The sequence below is a fragment of the Zonotrichia albicollis genome, chromosome 3 (assembly GCF_047830755.1).
Source record: "Zonotrichia albicollis isolate bZonAlb1 chromosome 3, bZonAlb1.hap1, whole genome shotgun sequence".
Classification (NCBI taxonomy): domain Eukaryota; kingdom Metazoa; phylum Chordata; class Aves; order Passeriformes; family Passerellidae; genus Zonotrichia; species Zonotrichia albicollis.
In genome coordinates this window covers 24,878,863-24,902,222 of record NC_133821.1, presented here as the reverse complement: position 1 = coordinate 24,902,222, position 23,360 = coordinate 24,878,863, and the positions used below count along the sequence as shown (strand labels likewise).

The following is a 23,360-nucleotide window of genomic DNA, read 5'->3' as shown; positions in this document are numbered from 1 at the left end:
TCATTGGGCAAAAATCATTGTAGCAGATTGGAGAATGGGAATTTCACCCCACGATTTTGTTTTCTATAAATATAAAAGCGTGCAGGTGTTTACAGGCAAGCGAATGGGTCTCCATAAAAAACGTGGGGTTATGAGAGATATAAGAACTGCGTAGTATGAACGGGCGCTTTGAGGCTTAAACTGCAACCAAGCAAAAATGTGCAGCCTTCCCCTTTTGTCTATAATAGGGTCGACATTGGGAACCATGATCCCTTTGATCTTTACATAAAACAGATGAAAATGCATAAATTGCATCTAATCAGAGATGAATTAAAGGAAAATAGCCTCCCGGAGGACAAAGCACCCCAGGCACCCATCAACAGCCTTACCAAATGACAGACCTGGAGGAGACTTCAAAGCTGCAAACACAACTGCCAGTGAAATCCACCAAGAATCAAGATGCCATTAAAAAAAAAAAAAATTAAAAATTCACAGTTTATAAGTGCCCAGAACTCTCTCTATAAGAGGAAGTGGTAGAAACCCACTACGTGGACTTGCTTTTTAAGCCATTAAATGTTCTTTTTCTTTTAGGAGACTTGATAAAGGCAATACTTGCTTGTTTAATTTGGTCCAAAAATGTGCTCAGACATGACAAACATTGGTAATTTTAGTGTCAGGTAGGGTTTATTCCATTTGAGTGGCATATTGTTTCGAAGCTGAAGTATATGTTTTAGTGGAAGCAGATCAGACCTTTATTGTAATTGCTTCCTTGGTTGTCATCTTTATTTGTCCCTGTGAAAACAAGCGTGGTTAACATTCCTCAAATTGCAGAAGAAGGAGGAAATGTAAATATCAGGTTAGGTTTTGGAAGGGAGGGAAGGAAGATTTGAAGCAATAATTTTATTATGAGCATTTTCTGTCTGTGGAACAAAGAATAACTTCATCCCAAGTCAAATCAGAATTCCGATCCTCTTCTAGCTCAGGTAACTCATTTAAATACTATTTATATATTAATATCACTAATGTTCAATATAAGAAATAGTCTTGAATAAGGAATAGTAATTGCTGGTTTGTTTCTAGAGAGGTAACACAAACATAAAATTTCACATTTTTGTTAGCATTCTGTTTATGAGAAGATATCAAAACTTAAAGTTTTTAAAGACAGAGACTAAACACAATTTTATTGAGTACAAAAATTCCACTTTTGATAAAGACTGATGTAGTCCCTAAATATAAATATTGTTCTAGGAAGGATTTTACCTGCTTCCAATTGTATACTTTCTTTATTCATTGTGTGCAGCATAACATCTGTATCCAAGCCCACATAAATTTGAGAGTCATTTAGTGACATAAAAAAAACAAATGACATTTCCAATATGTAACTGACAATGAAATTGTTCAGTGGGCTGAATTACTTGCTATAGGTGAGATCAGAAAGGTTGCCTAATTCATTTTGTAGGAACTTATTTTCAGTTGCTTCTGACCTTAATTGCTATAAGTGAAGTATGTTATGTCTACAGCTCTTGATATTTGGAAGTAAAAAGATTGTGCCAGTCTGTTTAAGGATGAAGTTAGGAAAAATTGCCAAGCACTTTCTTTCTCTTAACATTTTTAAATGTTTTCCCCCTTCCTGAAGACACTGATATCTCTGTTCCTTGGAGCAGGCATTTTAAATAGGTTTGGAAAAATTGGACTTTGGCTGTGGCTTGTGAGACCTTCACCATTTAGCTGTCCAAAGCTTGCATCTTCAGAGAATGCACTTGTCTCACTTTTGGGCCACTGGCCCACCTGCGTGTGAATGAGCAGAAATTGACTCCTGGCACAGCAGACATAGCTGGACTTTCTTCAGGAAGACTGATCCTGACTGATCCTATCAATAGCTGCACTGAAATGGCAGGAGACTGTAAGGCAGAGCAAGAAGTCTGCCTTGTTCTGTCAGGTGGGATGAGAGCTACAAAGAGAAGAAAGTGAAGTCTGAAAATGAAGAAAAGAAAAATGTCTTGAAAAAAACTTGACGGCCTGTACAAGTGCAGAGCAAGAGCCTCTCTGATTCTGGACTTCTTCCCAGCATGAAAAGAGAGGTTTTGTGCTACAACTTATACAGAAAACTGTCCGCTTTACCTTAGTTTTTGCTGTTTCTGCCTAACAGCAAAGCCTCCTCTTATATTGAGTCACACTGCATTGACTGATCAACATTTAAAGCCTGAAAACAAAGTCAGTCATTCTTTCTTTTCATGAGTCCCTGGAAGATTTTTGTACATAATACGCTTCAGCACTGCTGTTTGTTTCTCCTGTCTTAAACTTTTTATTATTTTGGATCCTTTGAACTAGACAGGGCCTCATGTTGTTGGGACACCCATCTGTGTCACAGCTTGGCAAAGAGAAATCTCAGTTCACCCTGAGTGAAAGTGGGTGTTGGAACACGTCAATAGCGTTTGCCTTCTATAGAATATCAAGTGGCACGGCTACAAATTGCTACTGCACGGCAACACAACAGTTTAACAGGCTTTTTTGTTTTTCAAGAGGGAACTCATTTTCTTAAATCCCCTTCCTGAATGCAAAGGAATTTTTACTATTTCTTTCATGTTTGCTATGTAAATCTACATGGAAAGGAAGGATCATGTGTGACCACCTGCATTAGGCAATCAGTGTGATGGATTAATCAAACTCTCAGTGATATCATCAGGCTCCCCTTAAGGTGGATTGTGTGTGTTAATCCGTCAGTGGGTGCCAAATGCTGCTACTTGTAAACTGGCCTTACTGGGGCATAAAGTGCCTAAGGGATGTGATGCACAATCTGGGGCAATTTACCTTGGGATGATTGTTGTGGTTCTTGTGCTGCCTCTGCTTTGGGAACAATTCATTTGCTTACATAGCAGGTCCACAGGGTAAGTTGGCAAATGGAGGAAAAATGAAATTGGTGCAAGTGTACCATGGGCACTGAGCTGCACCTTGCATCAGTGCAGGACTGTGAAATCCCAATTTCACAAGCTGCTTAGCCATTCTGCAACAGGGTGAGAACCCCTTTGTTGCCAAGGAAAAGAGAATTAGGGGTACAAGTGGTATTGAGCTATTGCATTTGTGTGGTGATAATCTGCCCTGCTCAAGAACTGGCACACTGAACTAGAGCAATTGTATCCTTTAGCCTTTCCCTCAATCTTTCAGCATTCACACTCAAAAGCAGTGTAGACAAGGAATGAACTATTTAAGGCCTTAAGTACTGCAATGCTTGGCTCTACAGAGAAGTCTGGTTCACGTTCTAGATACCCCCTCTAGAAACAAAGGTATTTTTAAAGGAATTTATGTACAGGATTTCTCTACCTGCACGGAAATCAGGGGTTTTGCAATTGGGATATAAAGGACCCAAATAAAGAATTCTCAAAAACTTTAAAACTTCTTCAGATCTAATAAGTTTGTTTATTGTTTATGTTGAACAGGAGCCGTGGCTCTGATGTGCATGCAAGTGCAATTGCATTTTGTATGCAGTCAATGGCAGTTCTCTCTGATTATGATAATTTGATCAAGAGCATGTATTCATTTTTCTGCTGTTCCATATTTACTTTAGGAATTGGGTAGTGGTAGTCTAATGTGAAAGGCTTTCTTGCTGGCAGGAATGGGATGTGTAGTGATTGCAATGCTTCTGTGTTTCATTGTAGAAGCCTGGTCTTTACCAGCTTTTAGTATATCTGCTTGTCAAAATACCATTCTTCTTCTTTTTCTTCATCATTGTCTTTGTCATCATCATCAACTTGGTTTGGAATTTGTCACCTTTATGGCCTTTCAGTCCACAGAGATGGAGTTATCGTGTGGCCTTGTGTTAATTTGTGCCTAAATTTGCCTTTTGATTTTCATCTGACACAGTATGCCTCATTTTTCAGGGCTGTGACCAAGCAATGCAGTGAATTTAAATTTTCAGATTCCCTAAAATCCCATTTTATTCAGAAAGGACAAAGATGTTTGTCAGAGTCTTCTGTTTGTTCACTCCTTTGTCTCCAGCAGCTGAGCAGATATGTACAACCGTTGATAACCATGACCACTGGTAACCATTGCTCTGTCCCCAACCTTTTCTTCAGAGAGAAAAAAAGATTAGAAAAAGCTCCTGTTTACCTGCCTATAGCTCAGTGCAAGATGTTTGGGGCATGCTGAGGTGCTGCTGCTGATTTGGCCTCCCAGAGGAGCTGGCAGGGGGAAGGTTGTTTCCCCTCCTGAGCTTATGGAGAAAAGAAGAGCAAAGTCTGCAAGCGTGGCTTGGTCTGTGAGGAGCATGTCACTGGGAGGTGCCTCTCATTCTTCCAGCCTCTGCTGCTTATAAAAACAAATTGAATCATCCCAGATTATAGTCTGGCATATTAATGTAAACTCTGGTTGGGGTTATTTTTAATATGCCAGGCTTGTGTTTGTTCAGCAACTCTTACACAACATCTGTGGTATTGGAGTGCAGGGGGCTGAAGAGAGGGGAAAAGGAGTGAGTACAGATGTTTCAGGGTAGATAATTGGTAGAAGATAGACTTGCTAGGTCACACTGTCCACTCAGCTTCTACTGTTATGCTGCAGAGAAACAGGACTGTTCCAGGCACGTTCTGAGGTATCCTCTCCTTGTGGAGCTGTTGTGCACCACTGACTCCAGCTGAAAAAGCCTTGCCCATGTCAGAGGTTCTCATTTTATCTCTCCTGAGAATGCAGTTTTAAGAGTCATCTTTTTGGCAACCCTGCCAGCTGACACAGCTCTCATTCTGCCCTTGCATCACTAGCATAATTGCACTGGCAAACTGCTTGTAGGGTTGCTTGGTGCACTGGTTCATGGAATTGAACTGGTTTTAAATTGAACATTTTCCTTTGCATGCCTTATAAGCACTTGTACCAGCACAGCTGAAGGAAAATCAGCAGCTTTGGCTTTTTTTGAAGAGGTCTGTTGTCAGGACCTTTGCAGTCATGGAGCTCTTTCAAAGATGTAATGCTAAAAAATTTTGGCAAAAGGTGTGCAGAAGTCTGCGCAAGAAGGTTTTAGAAAACTGCTGTTTCCATGATATTGGTGACTCAAGGGGAATGTGTGACCATTATATCAGCAGCCTCAAATACTGTGCAGTGGAATCCCTTGTAAATATCTGAGGATATATGTAGGTATTTTTGGACAAAATTTACCTTTATAAATTCTGCCTTTACTTATATTGAACCAATGTGTCTTGAGTATAGCCAGTAATAGAATGATACAGCTGGGGTTTTTCATTGTAGTTATTGTTGGTTGGTTGGATTTTTTTACCACCAATGAATTACATTAAGATGAAGAAGAAAATAGCAGGTGGAAGAGCAGAATAAGGAGAAGGACCTAACCCTGAACCCTGAAGCAAGGGTTAGGTTTGTAAGGAGGAGCATATGAGATATAGGAGAACCATTAACAGTTTAGATTGTGAAAAGTTGATTATTCTGAATCCCAGAATCCAGTGTACATTGGACTAGGCCTTGGAATAATAGAATGCTTTTATTGGAAATGAGGAGCCTGAAGAGCATGGTGCACAATGCCTTTAAGAGGAGGCTCAAAGAATTAGGTACTGCCAAATCAGCATGGAGAAGAGGGACACTGGAGCACCTTAAGTAGAAATGGAACTTTTGTGGATGTTATTTACTAAAACTGATTTCTTTTACAGAGCAATTGTGAAGAACATGGTTGTTTTCCTCAAGAAAAGGTCACAGATTATTTTTTTTTAAGATACAGCCTAGGTGTAGTAGTGAGTGAGTTTCAAAGATTAACGCTGTAAAATGTAAGCAACTGAACCATTTTTTGGTACAAAATTACCTCACTTTCCACTTCCAAAAAAGAAAAGTCAGCTTGGTGAGGACTTACTCGTGTTTCAGCTCACGCAGATGAAGATTTGCAAAGTTATTCACAACTTTAAGTAGAGTTGTAAGATTAGTAAGGTGGTTTGCCACTTCTAAATAGCAAGGCTGCCACCCTGCCCATAACAATAAAAGGTTGGGTGCAGGATGACACGTTTTACTAATACTATAATGTCTGCCTTTAATCTTTTAAGTAAACATTTTTTTTCAGACTTACATTTTTGAATTATCCATTTCTCGGATAATGGTTTAAGATACATATATGTGATTTCCACTTAACCAAGCAGGTAAATCCTGCTTTAGAGACAATTTAATTGACCCCAAAATAGCTCATCCATCAGGATCTAAGCATTTCTTTTATATGACAAACAACCAGGGACTAAATTAAAAATGTTCTCACAGAGGTTTTATTGTAGGTAATTTTGGGTATGAATGACACAAATTTAAAGTGGCAGAAAATGGGATAAGTCTCATCTGAAAGAAATAGTTATATTGTATAATATATTTCTATATGACAAAATAATATATTACATTTTTAATTACCATATTTGATATAATTGTATTGAAATAAGTTTATTTTTCATCCACTATGAGGGAAAGGCATGAAGTTGAGGTCAGCACAAGCATTGGAAATTGGCGTTTGAAACACAAGGTGGTGCCATTGTGTAAAGTTGTGCTTCTGTGGAGTTTCTGAAGGCAGTGGAGGTGAAAATGGTGTTTAAAAACTTGAGAGAAATGTGTGCAGAGAAGTTAGCAGTTTTAAATGAAAGATTTGTAGCACAGGATGAAGGCGAGTGTGCCTGCAGTTCTGGTTTTGTGATACGCAGAAGGAAAAGGGATCTCTCAGGAAAGAGCTGTGTGATAAATTGATGTTTTATTTTGACTTTAAGTCTGCTTGCAAGTATTCCTTTTTTGGTTTCAAAGGTGGAGAGAGAACTTAACTCACAGTGTGAATCTAGGAACCATCTCCTAGCAGCTTTATATTGTGAATATATCAAAACAAGCTTCGCTTGTGTTACTTCAAATACACCCTAAAATGCCTTAGGATTAAAGCAATCATCTGTAATACAATATCTGTGGCTCATCGTTGATTGGCTCAAAACATGAAATACAGCTTTTTTTCTTGGAACAGTCAGTGTGTTTCCTTCATTGTCTGCTTTACTAAAATTCTGCATTCCTTGTCTAATCCTGAGATATTAAAATAATTAAGTGGGATAGTCACAGTTTCACTAATGAAGCATAATTGAGCTTTGGAATACTTTGATATTAAAATTAAAAAGAAAACATAAAAATGGATTTGCTGAGCATGTGCGCATTATTCCTATATATTGCTCCCTGGTTTGGGCAGTAACTGGGGAGCTGGCTTCCCTTAGGACATTTGGGCTGTCCTGCTAACAGTTTTTTTAGCCTGCAAATCTTTATCACAAAATGTATGCAACTCTGCTTATTGCATCTGTGAAAAGAATTACGTCTAACCAAAGTAATCATTATAACTTTAAGGTGTGAAAATTTGATTGCATCAATGTTTATTCTTTTAGGTAAAGTGGTCTAAAGAAAATCAAAGTTTTGCAATAGCCATTCAGACCTGGCTGCTATTGTAAATGATACATTTTGAATTAACTTGTTGGAAGAAATGTGTTTGACTTTATTCAGCAAATGCTATAGAATTATTGTTCCTATTGAGTCGGATAAAATATTCTTTAATGAGCTTTGTTTCTTAAATATATCAGGTCCTAATAACAATTTATGTGACCTAGAAAACACCAAAGACTTGGCATCAATTTTCAAATTACTTCTTTCTTTCAGACCAAGAATCCTGTACTGTAATAATGTCTTACACACAGGGTTGCTTATTATAGATGTTGCATGCACTTTAACTGCTGTGCAAAGCACCTCTCCCATGTAATTACACAAACATATTCTTAATTAATATGACTTGTGTTAGCGTGATCGAGCAATGGAATATTTTTTTGGTGTGTGTTTTGCAATCCTGAATGTAGGCTGACAGATGAGGAAAGTAGCTCTCAATATCACATATCTCATGAAGAAATCCTTGGAAAGGACAAAGGCCAGGTCAGCTGTGAGACTTCACAGTAAGGAACTACCTTTAAAAGTCCTCAGACATATATTGATGCAGGAATTGCAGTATCCAGGCTCTTCCTGACCCTGAAGGATCTATAGAGAAAGGTGTTGTCAGATATGAAGAGCACTTGGGGGAACCGGAATAGTTTGTTTGCCCCATGTGGAGCAACTTGACTCTGTCAAAGTGAAATGCCTCTATAACTTCAGCATGCTGGAGTGATGTATTTTGTGTTCCCTGCTTTTGTAATTTAACCACGGGGTATCCTGGAGGTAGGGCCTATCGTGCAATGTTGTGTTACTCAGTTCCATGCTGTGGATCAGTTGCTTTTTTTAATGTGTTTGTGCAGTTCTTCATATGTCAATGCCTGTCTTCATATGTCAATGCCTGTAATAGTTGCAGAAATTTTGATATTGGTAATGAAGCTAGAAAATTTATGGTTCATCTCCCCCTGTCCATTAATTTTGCCATTCCATTTTGAACTGCTGTAAGGCAGCACAGAGCATATGTCATAGATCATGATAATCAGTAATGGAAATTAGATTGCACATGTTTAGTCTTGTAGAGAGATGGTTTTGGGTCTTGATTTCATAAAACTTTTGAAGTTATGGCCATACAGCTACTGAAGAAGTGGGAGCAAGTAGGTGAAAAGAATAGCTCCTTCCCTGGGATATTTATCAGAAGCTGCTTTGTTTGGTGGAGTGCTGCTTTAGGGATAGATCAGCTGGTTGCTGATGTACATGAAGAAGCAGTGTAATGATACACAACTGCCATGTCCAGGAAGCAAAAATTCAGTGTAACATAGGCCTCTGACCATCTCTGAACTCACTCCAGTGAGTTGGGTAGACAGGGGAGCTCCTGGCAGTGCCAACAGGCATTTTGCCATTTCCATCTGAAGGCTCCCTTAGTTGCAAACTAGTTGAATATTGGGAAACAGCTCTTGGAACTGTTGTGGAAATTTCTGATGCTTTTAGGGAGGAGGCTGCTGTGAAATGCAACAGCAGTGGGGATGTTTTATACAGTGCTCAACACATTTAAATGATGTTGGATAAGCAAAAATGTCTATCCTCTCTCCCCTTCTCCCATTACCCTCTGCAAAAAATCTTGATGGGAAAAAGTATTTTATAGGGTGCCACGAGCAGACAGCATCAGCATGGACAAATATACTTAAGGCCTCCAGCTGAAACTGCCCCTGGGGTCAGGTCAGAGGAGAAGAGATGTCAGCAATTGAGTCACTATGGATAAACCTGTGCAGGGTGTCTTGACACTGCAATATGTCTTGAGCAGGAGATGCTAAAGACTTGTGTACCAAAAACCACTGGACAAAAAAATTGAGCTAACACTGCTGCTCTTTACCAGGATGGCACCCCTCTGTGGGGATGCAGTGATGGAAAGGGAGCACCGACTGTGCACCACTGGGAAAGAAACACTGGATGTAGCAGTAGGCATGCCAAAGTCTGTGCCTTTTGTTTTCTCATGAGCTGAGGGTATGAAAAAGATGTGGCTCCTGTAGTTTCTGTGTTTCTCATAGTACTGGAAGGATGCATTCCTGGTTGTCTTTAAAGAGAGGTTTCAGCAGGTCTGCATAGTCTTGTAGTATGCACAGGTATGGATGCAAGACCTGCTCAGATGTGAAGCAGTGCAGTGAGTGATAGGCTGCCTGAAGGGTAGGTAGGAACATATCTGTAAAACCAGAAAACCAACAAACATGCTCTATAAAATTATTCCTTTTCATTTACAGTGACATAAAACATCAAAAATTTAGCTCAATTAAAGTATGAGGACATCACTTCAGGGAGGTCAGCTTAAGTGCCCTATCTGTTTGAATGTCTTTTTTTAGACAAACCCTGTGTTCTGGTGAGTGCCCTTCCTCATAGATGTATGGCTTCACTAGAGCCATACTCATTTGGCTGAGTTTTCCCATGACTGCTCAATAACAGTACAGAGAGAAACCCACAGAGAATTAATCCAGTCATGGTTGTGCTAATTTCCAAAGAAGTAACTGAAAATAAGGGGAGTTTGTAATAAATGCAATATAAAACCTGTTTACATGACTGATTCTTCTCCCACCCCCACTAGTCTGACCTTACCTCATTCCAGATTTCTCAGTTCTAATTGAAAGCATTTTTGTGAAGAATGCTACCAGGAAAATTCCCTTTTTTATCTTGGCTATGAAAGACTTGTATGAAAGACCTTTCAATGGAAAGGGGGAATCTGTCTAAATGTGTTGCTATTGAAAGAGGATTGGTTTATGGTCGCATAGTTTGATATTCTTGGGAGGACTATACATTTAATCTTTGATCTAGAAATTATTTCAAGAGTCTGCTCATAAGCTAAAAGAATTTCTATCTAAATGTGCCATCTTCAACTCCAGGTATAACCAGAAGAATTATACTTTCTTCTGAGTGAGTTTTCTCAAATATGGTTTCACCGGATAAATTCAGGGGGTTTCCTCTTTCTTCATTTAGCTGGTTCATTTTCACACAAAACAATTTGTACATGTTCCATGTAAATGATGCTTTGGTTCTGTATTCAGGGAGGAAGTGGATTCTCCTCTTTGAGATTATAGTGGTAACACACTGTCACTGTTTTCAGGATAGATGCATAAAATTGGGTATTAAACCTGATGTGTTCCAGTCTGATCTCCAAGAAGAGTATTCAAAGGAAGGCAAAGTAAATCTTTTATGTACATAAAGAGTATTACTAAAGATTTATTCCAAATTTTACCAAGTGAATATGATTTGAAGCTGTTGTTTTGGTACGTTTTTTAAAGCTGTAGTGGAACTTGAAATTATGAGCTTAACTGGGAAGGTAGGCTTCTAAATTAATATTTTAAAAATAGGTAGAGTATATTGTTGCAAATGGGAATAGAAAAAATGATGGCAATATGTCCCCTACCCCTGCTGATTTTGGTCCTAGAAGCCCTTCCCACCTTCATTATTTTCATAGTCAAGGTACCAAACATTGTTCCCCATCTTTACACAGTGCCTCAGTCACTGCTTCCTGAGACTTCTGTTGACCCAGTTGTATTTTGGCTTTTTGGTAGGTGTATAGGGTAATTTCCACTTCTTTCAGACTATTGACTTTCCTTAATTCTTATATCTTCAGAAATATAAGTATAAATACATGCTGTTCTCAATGACAGTGAATGCTGTTCAATCACTGTTTGTTTAATGATAAGAAAAATCCAACTCAATCTATATATTATTTCTGTAAAATATGCAATTAACTAAACTCAGCCTTTATGCAGTAAACATGCACTTTGGATAATCTGTTCAATGAGAATAATGCAGACATTACACCCATCCTGATATGCAGAAGATGATCCATGGGGGGAAAAGATACATGTGCATAAGTCAATTATTTGAGAATAGAGTCCTTAATTTCTTCAGGCTCTATAAAAATAATTTTGGCATCTGTACATATTTATTTTAGAGATATAGGGGTAAATCTTCAAATCTTCAGCACAGAGCATGGGGAGTTAACCATGGAGCATTCATTAATGTTAATGGGATTTCTATGGCTAATTCCCCACACTGAAAATTTACCCCAAAGAGATTTGAAAAGTGATGTTGAGAAGCAAGTTGTTCGGTTAGTCTCATTACTCTCATGTTATTAACTGCTCTATCTGCCACTGGCTTTGTATGAGCACTGAGATATTATACTTAACAGTTAATAATAAAGGGCTGTATGCTAGAGTACATATTCTAGTGTGCAGGTAAAATAATGCAGTTATATGAGTAAATTGTGGATCTTTTCATTGAACAAAAGCCCTGCAAAACCATAGACTAGAAGGGGAAAATACCTGTTAAGGCATATTTTTGGACAGCAGAAATTGTTTACATTTCTAGTACAGCTTTAGGACCCAAAAGGATTTTTTATTTTTATACATAGTATTTTGCTATTGGGATACAACTTCAGAGCTGGCCAACTTGTGCAGGGGATTGGATCCACTGACTTCCACGTTCCTTCTAGCATAAATTATTTTAAGATTTAGACTTAGTATAGCATTTTTCTTAAAGCCAGTTATTTTTTTCTTTTGTAAAAGCTAATTGAGATAAAAGGAGAAATTAAGTTTCTGTTTGTCTTTAAATTTTGAAGAATAATTGGAACCTGGGAGAACATAAAAAGCTATTTTATATGCTAAATGGAGAATATTGTTTTAAAAGTAAATACAGGCTCCAATGAAAAAAAGTTTGTCAGATGCATGATGCTCTTTTTCTGTTTTAAGGATATGCAACACGGACTGTAAGTGAAATGTGAACATGTGCATGTGCATACATATTTTCACATTTCCCTTTATATATATATATATTTTTTTTTTTTTGCCTTAGCAGTTTCCCTTGCTTTTTAGGGGAGCTATTAAATTGCTCTTCCAGCTGTGATTCAGAGCAGTCAGGAGCCAGCCATTAGAGGGTGCTTCTGCACCAAGGAGCTCTCTTTCCTTGAAACCAAATTTACTTAACTTTAAGTATTTGTAGATTAACAAGGAATCATTTTATGTTTCCTAGAATTATCCATTTTCTTTTTTAATATGCATTCCTTCCTGGACTACTATTCTTGGAATTCAGTGGATTAAGATGCTGATAAGTAAAGGTGATTGAGAGAAGGTGGAATGATTCAAAACAGCAAAATTATTACATTTCATAATTGTTACTGTAAAAATGAAAGAAAATATACATGGACCCCATGCAAGTGAAAAATGGGCTGTCTCTTACCTAATTAATGACAGAGATGAGCATCTGTACATTATAGCACTTGCCACATTATTACTGCCTTGTTTAGAAATACATTCATTCATTATAACTCCACTGCATATATTTGCAGCAAGAATAGTAAAATAGATGCAGTTTGCAAATTTCTGCCATTTCTAGTAAAGATTTAAAAATAAAGCTCTCAGTGCAATACAGCTGGGTTTTTTTTTTTTTTTTCTCTAAATCATCATGATTCCTCATTCAGTAGCAAACTTAAAAATGCTGTGTCTCTGCTGTAAGAATGTGCAGGCAGCAGAGTAGGGAACCAGATTTATAGCCGTTTGTCCTAGGAATACAAATTTAAAGCCTGCACTTCTGACCCAGGACATTGGTGCAAGGTTAGTGAAGGAGAATGGAAATAAAAAGATTTCCAAGATAAAATTCTGCTGTTATGGAATCCGTTCCTAAGACTGATTGAATAAAAGCCATTAAAATTCAAAAGTGGAACACAGCACAAAGCATTACATGTCAGTTCTATACCCAGGAATGGTCACGAGCACTCAGCAAAGAAATCTGCCACCTGCAAGTCTTTGTTAAAGCCAGCCCATGGAGATGGTGATTCTGAAAATACTCTTCCTGGAGCAGCTGATATATCTTTGCACTAATTTTCTGATTCAAGGTAAGGATTTCTGATATCCAACAGCTTTTGAAAGCTGCCCAAACTTCCAAAGACCATCTCAACTAAAATATTGGCACACAGCTGGAGGAACTGGCGCAGAGCTTGGAAAGGAAAGGGATCAAGCCTTCTTCAGGAGCTTCTTTAGGAGCCATATAGCTTCCTAAGCCTTAAAAAGGGTAGCCAAATGTCCCTTCAGTCAGGAGTGTCCACATCTTTATTGCACCAGTATATGCTGATATGCTCATAGTAGCATATTTACACAGAGGGCTGTGGGTACTGCTGTCTCCAGTTTTACATGTAGAGCACAGTATCTTTTCTGAGATTGTGAGGACCTTACTTCTCAAAAGGCATTGTTTACATTGCAAGTACACATGGAATTAAAATGGGTGAATCTTCCTGACGTCACATTCACTAACAACTTGGGAATTTAGTATTTGCATATATATTTAAGTAATGTGAATTTCAGCATCAGTGGGTGTGCATTGTGAAGCTGACATACATTGTTGTATAACTAATTTAATTCTAATTCTTCCAAGAGATTATGTGATACTCATTAATGTTCTTTTTATCTGTTAAAAGGTGTACGTTATTGCTTTAGTGCCTGTACTGTCTAATTCTGACTCACATAATTTTTTTTTCAACTTGAGAGTGAAACCTAGGCAAAAGTAAAACATCTTTCTTTAGCATGGACTGAATTTTTGGATACTGTGAATTACTGGATATTGGATATCCTGTTCTTTCTATACAAAATTTGGACCTTCTGAATAAACACATAGGTAAATGGAAGCATGTGAGTCCTTTGAAGGCATTGGGCATTGAAGGTTATATTGTGTAATTTTAAAGGTAGTTGTTGATAGATTTTTCAAAAACGTTTTTAGATGAGACTTATGAAAATAATATAAGAAGATATTAAGGAAATTTGTAATGCAACAGTTTGTAATGTTTGCCCAGCAAACTTCAGCCCCAATCTGATGTGTTTGGCACTATCCTCGTGCAAATCACAATAGGATTGTACCTTGGAACAAAATATTGGTGTGCACACTCCTCTCACGAGGAGCTTGGACCAGTTGACCCAGTAGTAGTTTTTCTTCTGAGCTGAATGATAACAGGATGCAATTTTAAATTAGAAACTCTTTGAAAATGAGCTACATGGATTTTTCTGCTGGTAGCATGTTTGAGTAGCTGTTGTAAATCACTGGTTGAGTTCACAACTGGTATTTTAAAATTAGAGCCAGGTAACAATGACTGATTAATTGAAAATGGAGTTTACATAATCTTATACTTTTGTAAGCTAATTACACCTTCTGGTATTATGCTTTATAATTTTAACAGGATTGATTCCTTCAGTAAATATTTCTTGAATTAACAAGAGCTGCTTCATATGTTTTTTCCAATAAGTACCATAAATCCATTACTTGATGATAGGAGTAAAGCAAATAAGCATTGTAATGAAAAAAAAGGATAGATGAACAAATATACCGGACACTCTTACTCGTGACTAAAGATAGTTAAGAGAGGCGCATTTTTAATTTCTGTGTATCTCGTCTCCTTCAAGTCTGTCCACTGAAAAACACCCTCAATAAACAGCTGAATTAGTAAGACAATAAGCCTGAAGCCAGAGAACATATCACCAGTATTATCTGAAATTACAGGGGGAACCTTTCACATTTCTCTCCATAATTTGACTGTGTTGGGAAGATGCTGCACTCTAGCTGGTTGTTTCTGAAGTATTAAGAACTTCCTAAAAATCCATTTTGCATTTTAATTTTCATGTAATACATAATACCTATGACTTCCACTACTACATAATCTTACAGAAGCTAAGATGAACTACTGGTTCATACCAGCCAGAATTTTGAGCTCTTGCATACATGAAACTGGGGCTGGTGATTGAAATTGCCTCTCCAACAGTATCAATATCTAGAATATCAATTAAAGCTACTCTAATGTTCTGCTGTTTCAGGCAGATGAAGTTAATCATAAAGTGACACCTAACAGTATTTATCCCATGGTGATAGTATTATTAGCAAGAGGAAAGTTTTCCTTCAAAGTGTTGGATGCTATCCATTATCTGTGTGATATCTTTGCAGATATTAAAAGTTGATTTCTCTTTACTATAGGTACTCAAATGTATAGGAATGGTGCTGGAAGATAGTAAATCTATTGCCATTATGTTGTAGGAGAGCTTTGAGACCAAAACCTGTTTTAAGTAGTGGGCAAAGGCAACTGCAGGGATCTGACTGACAGCTGGTCTTACTTGGCTCCCATAAGAGATAGAATGAAGCTGATCTGAGCTTTTTGACCAATTTGGGCCTATCTTGTTTGCATTTTTAATGAGGTTGTTTTCTGAAATTAGCTGTACTTGCAGACTGATTATTTTACTGCTGTGGTTTTCTCTAGAGTGGTAGAAGAGTTTATAGCTCAGTATTAAAATCTGTGTATATTTTACTTTATATACAACCCACTGCTCAACAGTTTCATTGTAATTATGAAAATGTTTAAACAAATGCATTTTTTCTTCAAAGTTATTTTCCCTTTTGCATATCTGCATAATTAGAACACAACATAAACTATACTGTAACATTACAATCAGGAATTAATTATTGTAACATGAAATTTTCATTTTTTTTCCTAACTGCAAAGGTGAGTATGGCTTAAAATTGAAAAAATACAGTCCTTTTCATAGAAACTTCTTTGAAGATCATAAAGGAGTACAAAAGAAGAAAAGCTTTTTGTTTGTGTTTGCAATCAAATCTTCCTTAAAAGGAAGTCTGACACACAGGCATTGTAGTTTTTTTAAACATTACATTGAAGAAACCAAGATACAAGTCTCACTGGATTAACTAGAATTCAAGTATAGCAGAAAAAAAAATTAAAAATAAATGCTCACAAACAAGAATCTCAATGAGCCTTGCAAAAGGCTATTCAAAGGTGATTTTCAAATATTAGTGAAACTTAATTTATTGCTTGCCTAATTTATTGCCTGCATCTAAACAAAATAGGTCAACATAAAAAAGCTACTGGAAATTATTTAAATGTGAAAACATTCTAAAAAGGAATGCAAAAAACAATATCTAAAGATGTTGTAGATCTAAAAATAATCTGTTTGCTCTAGTAAATTTATTCAACTCATACAATACACTCAGAAATAGACTTCTATTTTTTAAAGGCAGCTTGCAAATTTGCAAGATTTATAAATGAAATCAATGTGTTTACCAATATTCTTTTGAAAATTATTGAAGAACATACTCTGTGAACATGCAGAATATAAAATGTTAAAGGCCAAAGCTGTACAGTTCAGCAAGAAATTAGTTGGTACAGCTCATAAATGGAAAACAAAATAGTTGTTTGTTCTGTATTTTTGAGTGCTGCTCTTTACCTGACATCTGTACAGGTCTAGTTAGTTGTGCAATAGCTGAATCTGAAATACTGCATAAAAATATAGAACACTCTTATTTGCTTACGTGCAAATATATTTAAAATTCAGACTAAACTGTGGTTTAACCCATTGCTTTGGACTTAGTTGTTGTTCTGATCACTGTTTATTTCCTAGCAACCCATGCTGCAAGGCAGCTGATGAACTAGGTTGCCAATGCATAGAGGAAAATGGAAAGAAACAATGTACATCTGCTGTCTGCAGCACTGCTGTAGACCCACACATTTACATCATTCCTTTTCATGAGAACTAGTGTTCTAAGTTTAAAGACCAATATAAACTTCCTTGCAAACAGGAATTGCAATAATGATAGGGCAGTGGAGCAAGGACTTTTCCTGTGCTTGGATTATTTGTAAGCCCTTCCACCTTCTTTTTGCTTAGCTTAAAAAAAGAGAGATTTTGTTTTCTTCTCCTTTGGCTGGTGATAAGAAAACACTGCTACAAAATTTTATGACCTACTGACCTTTAGTATTGAAAAATTGGGTTATTTACAACAGCAATCACTATCTAAAAGAATGTCGTAAAGCAGCTTGACATTTAGTACTTCTGTAATTGCCTTATGTTGTGTCAGCACTGGATATCTGTAGTTTGGATCACTTATCTACTATCTGGTTTATATAAAGGCCTTCAGGGTCTTTATCAAAATGTGTATATGAACTTTTCACTCTGTGAAGTAAAAACCCAGGTCAATTATATCTATTTTCTGTGACCTTCTTAACTTTTCACACCCACTCTGTCTGAGAGTTGTTACAGATTGTAATACTTGCCTGCAGTATCAATTGGAGAACGGTTCTTAGCTTCATTAAGGTTGTCAGAGGTGTGGCTGATACATAAACTTAAGTGTCTTCTTGACAAATGGCATTACCTCCCTCAAATTAATTCTGCTTCACTGTTGTTAATCTTATTATCTATTCAGTTAATCAATAGCTGTCTTTCGAAAGAGAGGACCAATAATGTGGATTGGAAGTGTGTTTCTGAAGGCAGGAGCCACAGCAGTGTGGCAGAATTCAGTTTCTGATCCTGTCATCTTCTGCTTGAGTGATAACTCAGCAAAAACCAGGCCTTGGTTTTGACACATGAACAATCAATTTGGTGGCAACAAGTTACCCTGTATGGATTTTCTGTAGTATTTTTGCACGTGTCCTTGAACTTCAGCACCCTCTATCTGGTAGACAGAGTTTTTGATTCAGAGCTCAGAGGACAGACTGGACAGCTGTCTAAGCCAACAATTCCCATTCTGTATAATGGCCAATGTGCCTTTTTCCCAATTAATTGTGCAAGAAATAATTGATATCAGCTGGAGATAAAACGTTTGTTCTGTTTTACAGAACAGTTTTTAAAGCATTTACAGATTTTCAGTGTTCTTACTTTGTGTAAAATAATGTTCTTAAGGAGCTATATGTCTATTTCATAGTTAAATATGCAAAAATATTAAAGAAAGAAAATTCAGTAAATAGAACTGATATTGTAAAAAAGAGGATTATTTTCAGATTCCCAAAACAATAAAACAAACTTCACAAAAAATAACTGAATGGAACTTGATACAACTTTGCAGCATATGGGAATAAATTTGCAATGTATAATTTTCATGCCAGAATTCTTGAGTTATCAGATAATGTATTTCCTTTCCATGATTATTCTGCAAGCCATATTTAGGCCTTTCTTACAATAGAAGTTTCAGTGTGTATTTTGATACAGAGTGCTCCTGTGTGTTGTTCACCCATCTGCAAAATAGTTTTTCTATTTAGATTGAGGAAGTTATAATAATCAAAAGAATTTGCTTCATTCATGTGTTTGGCAAAAATATTCAGAATCATTAGAGTCTGAAGAGAAAAAAAGTAGCACCAGTAAATATTTGCCTTGAGATTCACATGTATGATAATTAATCAGCTTTCTATTTGTGTTTGTTGAAAATATTCTTAATATGAATTATTATGAACTGAATAGATTTACAGAAGCATGCCTGTTGCTCTACTTCTTGAAATCAGGGGTTGGTCTTAGTGACAGGATTCTGACTTTCTTTTATACTACAAAATCTACAGTTGTTTTCTCAGTGGAAAAGGGATTTAAAGGAGCAGTAAATGAATATGAGAATGAAGCCCCCTGTGCTGCTGAAGATAGCCAGCATCCCGGACAGGGGGTTTCAGTGCCAGGAGCAGTAACTGTGAGAAGGGACTGGCCTAGGCTCAGAAAGAAATAACTGCAGGTGAGGGGTTGGACCTCAGCAGGCATCTAAGAGAAAAGGAGGAAGAGGAAGAGAAGCCCAAGCCTGCTTGTGCAGGGGAAGGTGCAGTGGGAGCAGAGATACCAGGGAGCCAACACAATACAAGAGTGGGGACTACCAAAGCCAGCTTGCCATTACAGAATGTATTAATAGCCCACTTGATTCAAACTTGTATTTGTTGATCGGGTCAGGCTTTTGCTTTGTGTAGACATGGTGGTTTTGATCTGATCAGGAGTGACAGACCAGCATTCACTGTTGTGCTTAACCACAGTCTCACTGGAAATGGAACTCCAACCCCGGTGCAGTTTGCAAGGCACTGCAGAGTTGCAGTGATGGTACACACATCTCAGACTTTGCCACTGCAATGTGAAAGATGGATACTGGAACCTCTACTTACCAGAAAATAAACCCAAGCTTGTGCAATTAAATGCATGAAACATTTAAGACTGCAGTCCCAATAGCTTATTTCCTGCATGGGGACAGAATTACTGTCCCTGAAGCCCAAAGGAGGGTAGATCAGAGTGCCACCTTTGCACAAGTTTAACTTCTAACCTAGCTAAAATTGTGTCACTCTGTGCTCTTTCCACAGTGTCTTACATCCAAACATTTGTGAAATTTAAAAGTGGGGTGACCAAAAATTCCAAGCTGATCTTACCAATGGGGCCATGGAGCCTTACAACCTGATTGGACTCCTGTAGTTAGTAAATTTCCACCCAGGGGCAAGGAACTGTTCACATGTGCCCATCTCATGCTCTGCTCTAAGCACGTGGGCCAGTGTCAGAGATGAGAGCTTTGCTGGATCATCCAGCTGGGCACGCAGCTCCATTCCCCAGCTGGGATGGATCTACAGAAAAGCAATCACAGCCTGGGCTATCCCTGTGTGTTCCTCAGTTCTGGTGCACAGAGACCTTCCTTGTGCCCACATGCAGATTGGGTCAGCAGTTTCAGGAATTACATGTTTTTGACAATTTCTTTGTGAGAAAACAAATCAGATTACTCCTAGCTAATTTAGATCAATGGATTAAAAACTTGAAAAGTTTAGACAGACACATAGACATAAGTAACCTTCTTAAGCATCTTTCTTAAGAAACCAAATTAAAACTATCAATATATGTGTATAAATTAAGCATTTTCTTGTAATTGCTGTGCTGCTGACTTGGTCAAAAAGTAAAGTAAAGGCTTGTAGCTGTGAAGGAAGAATCTGGATTGTTTCTATTTAATGCCAGACTACAAAATTAAGTTTTACAAATTCTCATGATTTTACTAACTTCATTTCAGTATGTGTTTTATAATATATCAAACAGTTGTGGCTTCATACAGCTATAAAAGGATGAAGTCTGTCTTGTAAGATTGGGAGAATATTTTGCATTTTTTTATCTGTGAGAACATGATAGAGAAAAATTTAACTGGTCTATTTTTAAATGAATAATTACACTAAATTTTAAGTTGATGTAGCTAAAAATGTAAAAGTATGTCTAAAATTTTATTTTATGTGTTTTACACAAAGAAATTGTTGTATCCACATAAAGCATAGATCAAGTAGCTACTGATCTGATGCAGGTAGTTCAGTCTGAACTTTAACTTCCAGAGTCAAATAGTACATTTTTGAATCATATTTGTGCTGCAGGGAGTTTCTCTCCTTGGTGAAGGACAAATTGGTCACGAAGAGGAAGAAAAAACTGGCAGTGATTTCTACTCCAAATATTTCACAGAAATATAATTTTGTAGGATGACTTGATGACTTACCTTGTTTGTTGAACATTAGGTATCCAGGTTAAAAATTAGCCATTGTGAGTGAGCTGTAGCAGTGCCAGAGATTGGATGTTAACCTTTGCAAGGTGGAGGAAGTGGGACAGAAGTAACTGAGGGTAATCTGCTCTGGCATCTATAGCTAGTAGAACTATTGTGTAATCAATCCAAAATCATTTGAAAAAATATGTATTTTTATTAATTAGAGTTCATTGCACCTATTACATTTTCCATTTCTCTGAAAAAATTAGACCCTTGGAAGATGAAAGCAATCTGGATTGTGCACCTGGGATGCGGCAGCCCTGGATGTACAGCCTGGGGAATGAGAGGCTGGAGAGCAGAGCCATGGAAAGGGACCTGGGGATCCTGGTCCATGGCAAGGTGAACATGAGCGAGCAGTGCCCTGGCAGCCAGGAGGGTGACCTGTGTCCTGGGGAACATCAGGGACAGCATCCCCAGCCAGGCAAGGGAGGGGATTGTCCTGCTCTGCTCTGCTCTGGGGCAGCCTCACCTCGAGTGCTGGGGGCAGCTTTGGGTGCCATGGTATAAAAAAAGACATTAAGCCATTAGTGAGTATCCAAGGGAGGCCACAAGGAAGGTGAAGGGTCTGGAGGGGAAGCTGTGAGGAGTGGCTGAGATCACTTTGTCTGTCCAGCCTGGAGGAGACTGAGGGGGAACCTCAGTGGAGTCTTCAACATCCTCATGGGGGGAAGAAGCAGGGCAGGACCTGATTTCTTCTCTGTGGTGACAGGACTTGAGGGAATGGCCTGAAGGTGTGTCAGGGGAGGTTTGTGTTGGATATGAGGACAAAGTTTTTCACCCAGAGGGTGATTGGTCACTGGAACAGGCCAGCCAGAGTTCAAGAATCATGCAGGGCCGGGAGTTGGGTTTCAATGTTCCTTGTGGGTCCCTCCCAACTCTGGATATTCTGTGATTGTTTCCATGGAGTAGGAGAACACAAAAGGGTAGCTTGTGACAATTTTTATAAAATAATTCCTGATATTGTATTATTTGCCAAAGAAAATCTGATTACATATAAGTAGTGAAAATGGATTCTGTAGTGTTTTCTTTTATTTGGGCATTTTGTCCTATAACCTCTGCCCAACCCCATATCCAGAGCACCTCATCTAGTACATGTATGGATGCCATTGCAGCAGTTTTGTGACTTTGCCATGGCATAGAGGGACCTGCTCCCAGCTGACTTTGTATTTTGTCTTGCCTCCACTCTTTGGAGTGTGCCCCAAACATCATCAATCAAAGGGGGGATCTCCCTTGTTTGCTGCTCTTTCACTAGGAATGCTGACTTTCTGGGAGTACATTCCTGGGCCCACCTTCAATGGAATAGGCAGATGGTCATCACAGGCTGCCCTGTATCGTGGCAGCTACAAGGTTTACTATTCCAGGGACACTTCAGATAGTGTTGTCACACTGAGCCATGCTTCTGGCACATGAACTGCCAAATTCAGATGGTCTCTTGTAGTCAGCATCTCCTGTTCTCTAGGGATGCCTTGTGGAGGCTGACCTAGAACAGAGACTACATGGAGCTAAAGAATAAAGTAGGGATTTATTAGAAGGCCTCAATGGATACACCTTGGGCAGTACAAGAGCCCAGCCAGGGCTACACCCCCGATGAACCCAAAATGGTCACAAAATGCCCAGCCGGTCACAGCGTCTCACACTGGTTCTGGTCCATTAGCATATTGGAGCTAATTGTCCAGTTACAGCTTTAGCCCATGAAGTCACATCGTTCTTGTTTTCTCTCTTCAATCCATCATTGTTTATGCTCTTGGGCCTGAGATCTGGATCGCCTGTCCTTGGGTCCCCAGCTAGAGAAGGAATGGTTTTGTCTCCCCGCTCTGTGAAGAGACCTTACCATCCCCTAATATGAAGCCCAGACCCACACGCTAAAGCAATACAGATCTGAAAAATAGAAAAGCTAAAACCTGAGGCATCACTAGGCTGCTCCTAGTATGTTTTCAGAGGATGCACTCACCTTGGGAACTGAGCACTGCCTTTCACAAGTACCCCACTCTCCCAGGTGACTATGGAAAGAGCAAATGCAGCACCAGTGCCCTGGATCACTCATGCAGTGCATAGTTTCTAATTATTTGTCATGACAGAACCTATATTGGAGGTGTCAGAGAGAGGACTCTTGATATCAATTTTAGCATTTGTTCATGTTATAAAGTGGCAGGGCAATTACTTTCTGCGTGAATAGTTACCAAACTGAAGATTTTTTTTAAACAAAACAATCCTCACACAGATACTGGCACAAGCTGACCATTGCAAAACATCTCCATTTGTCAGTAAGCTTTTGCAACCACTAAAATATCCCTGTTGTTTGTGGTGGCATTGTGAAAGCAGACAGTAAATGTTGTGTGAGCCAGAAAAAGAACCAGCTGTTAGGCTGAATTCCAGTTTTACCTTAACAGGAGAGTTATTTCAACCATTTTTTTCTAAATTCTAATCAATTTTAAAGGGGGAGGGATAGAGTGCTTAAAGCTCAATGGGAGGAATTTTTCTATACTGTCACACCAACCTTCTTTGCAATAGCAGGGCCCAGCTCATGGAGTAAAAGGAATATTGTACATTCTGAGAGGCATTTTTCAAATACAAAAAGATCACTTTGTCGTCATCATCCTCATCCCCATTGTGCTGGAGTTTAATGATGTGGGAAATGGTGA

The 23,360-nt window shown here is 38.2% G+C and overlaps 1 protein-coding gene across 8 annotated transcripts in view; it reads left to right on the top strand.

Moving 5' to 3' along the window:
- Nucleotides 1-23,360, top strand: part of WDPCP (WD repeat containing planar cell polarity effector) — a 148,506-nt gene that overhangs the window by 19,211 nt on the left and 105,935 nt on the right. For 2 of the 8 annotated variants that reach the window (XM_074536981.1, XM_074536982.1), the window contains exon 3: nt 13,133-13,267. The exons of 5 other annotated variants lie outside the window; for them this stretch is intronic. The gene's annotated coding sequence lies outside the window, so the exon portion shown is untranslated. Of the gene's footprint in view, nt 1-13,132; nt 13,268-23,146; nt 23,357-23,360 lie in introns of those variants that run through there. One more of the 8 variants, XM_074536984.1, reaches the window with a different exon arrangement.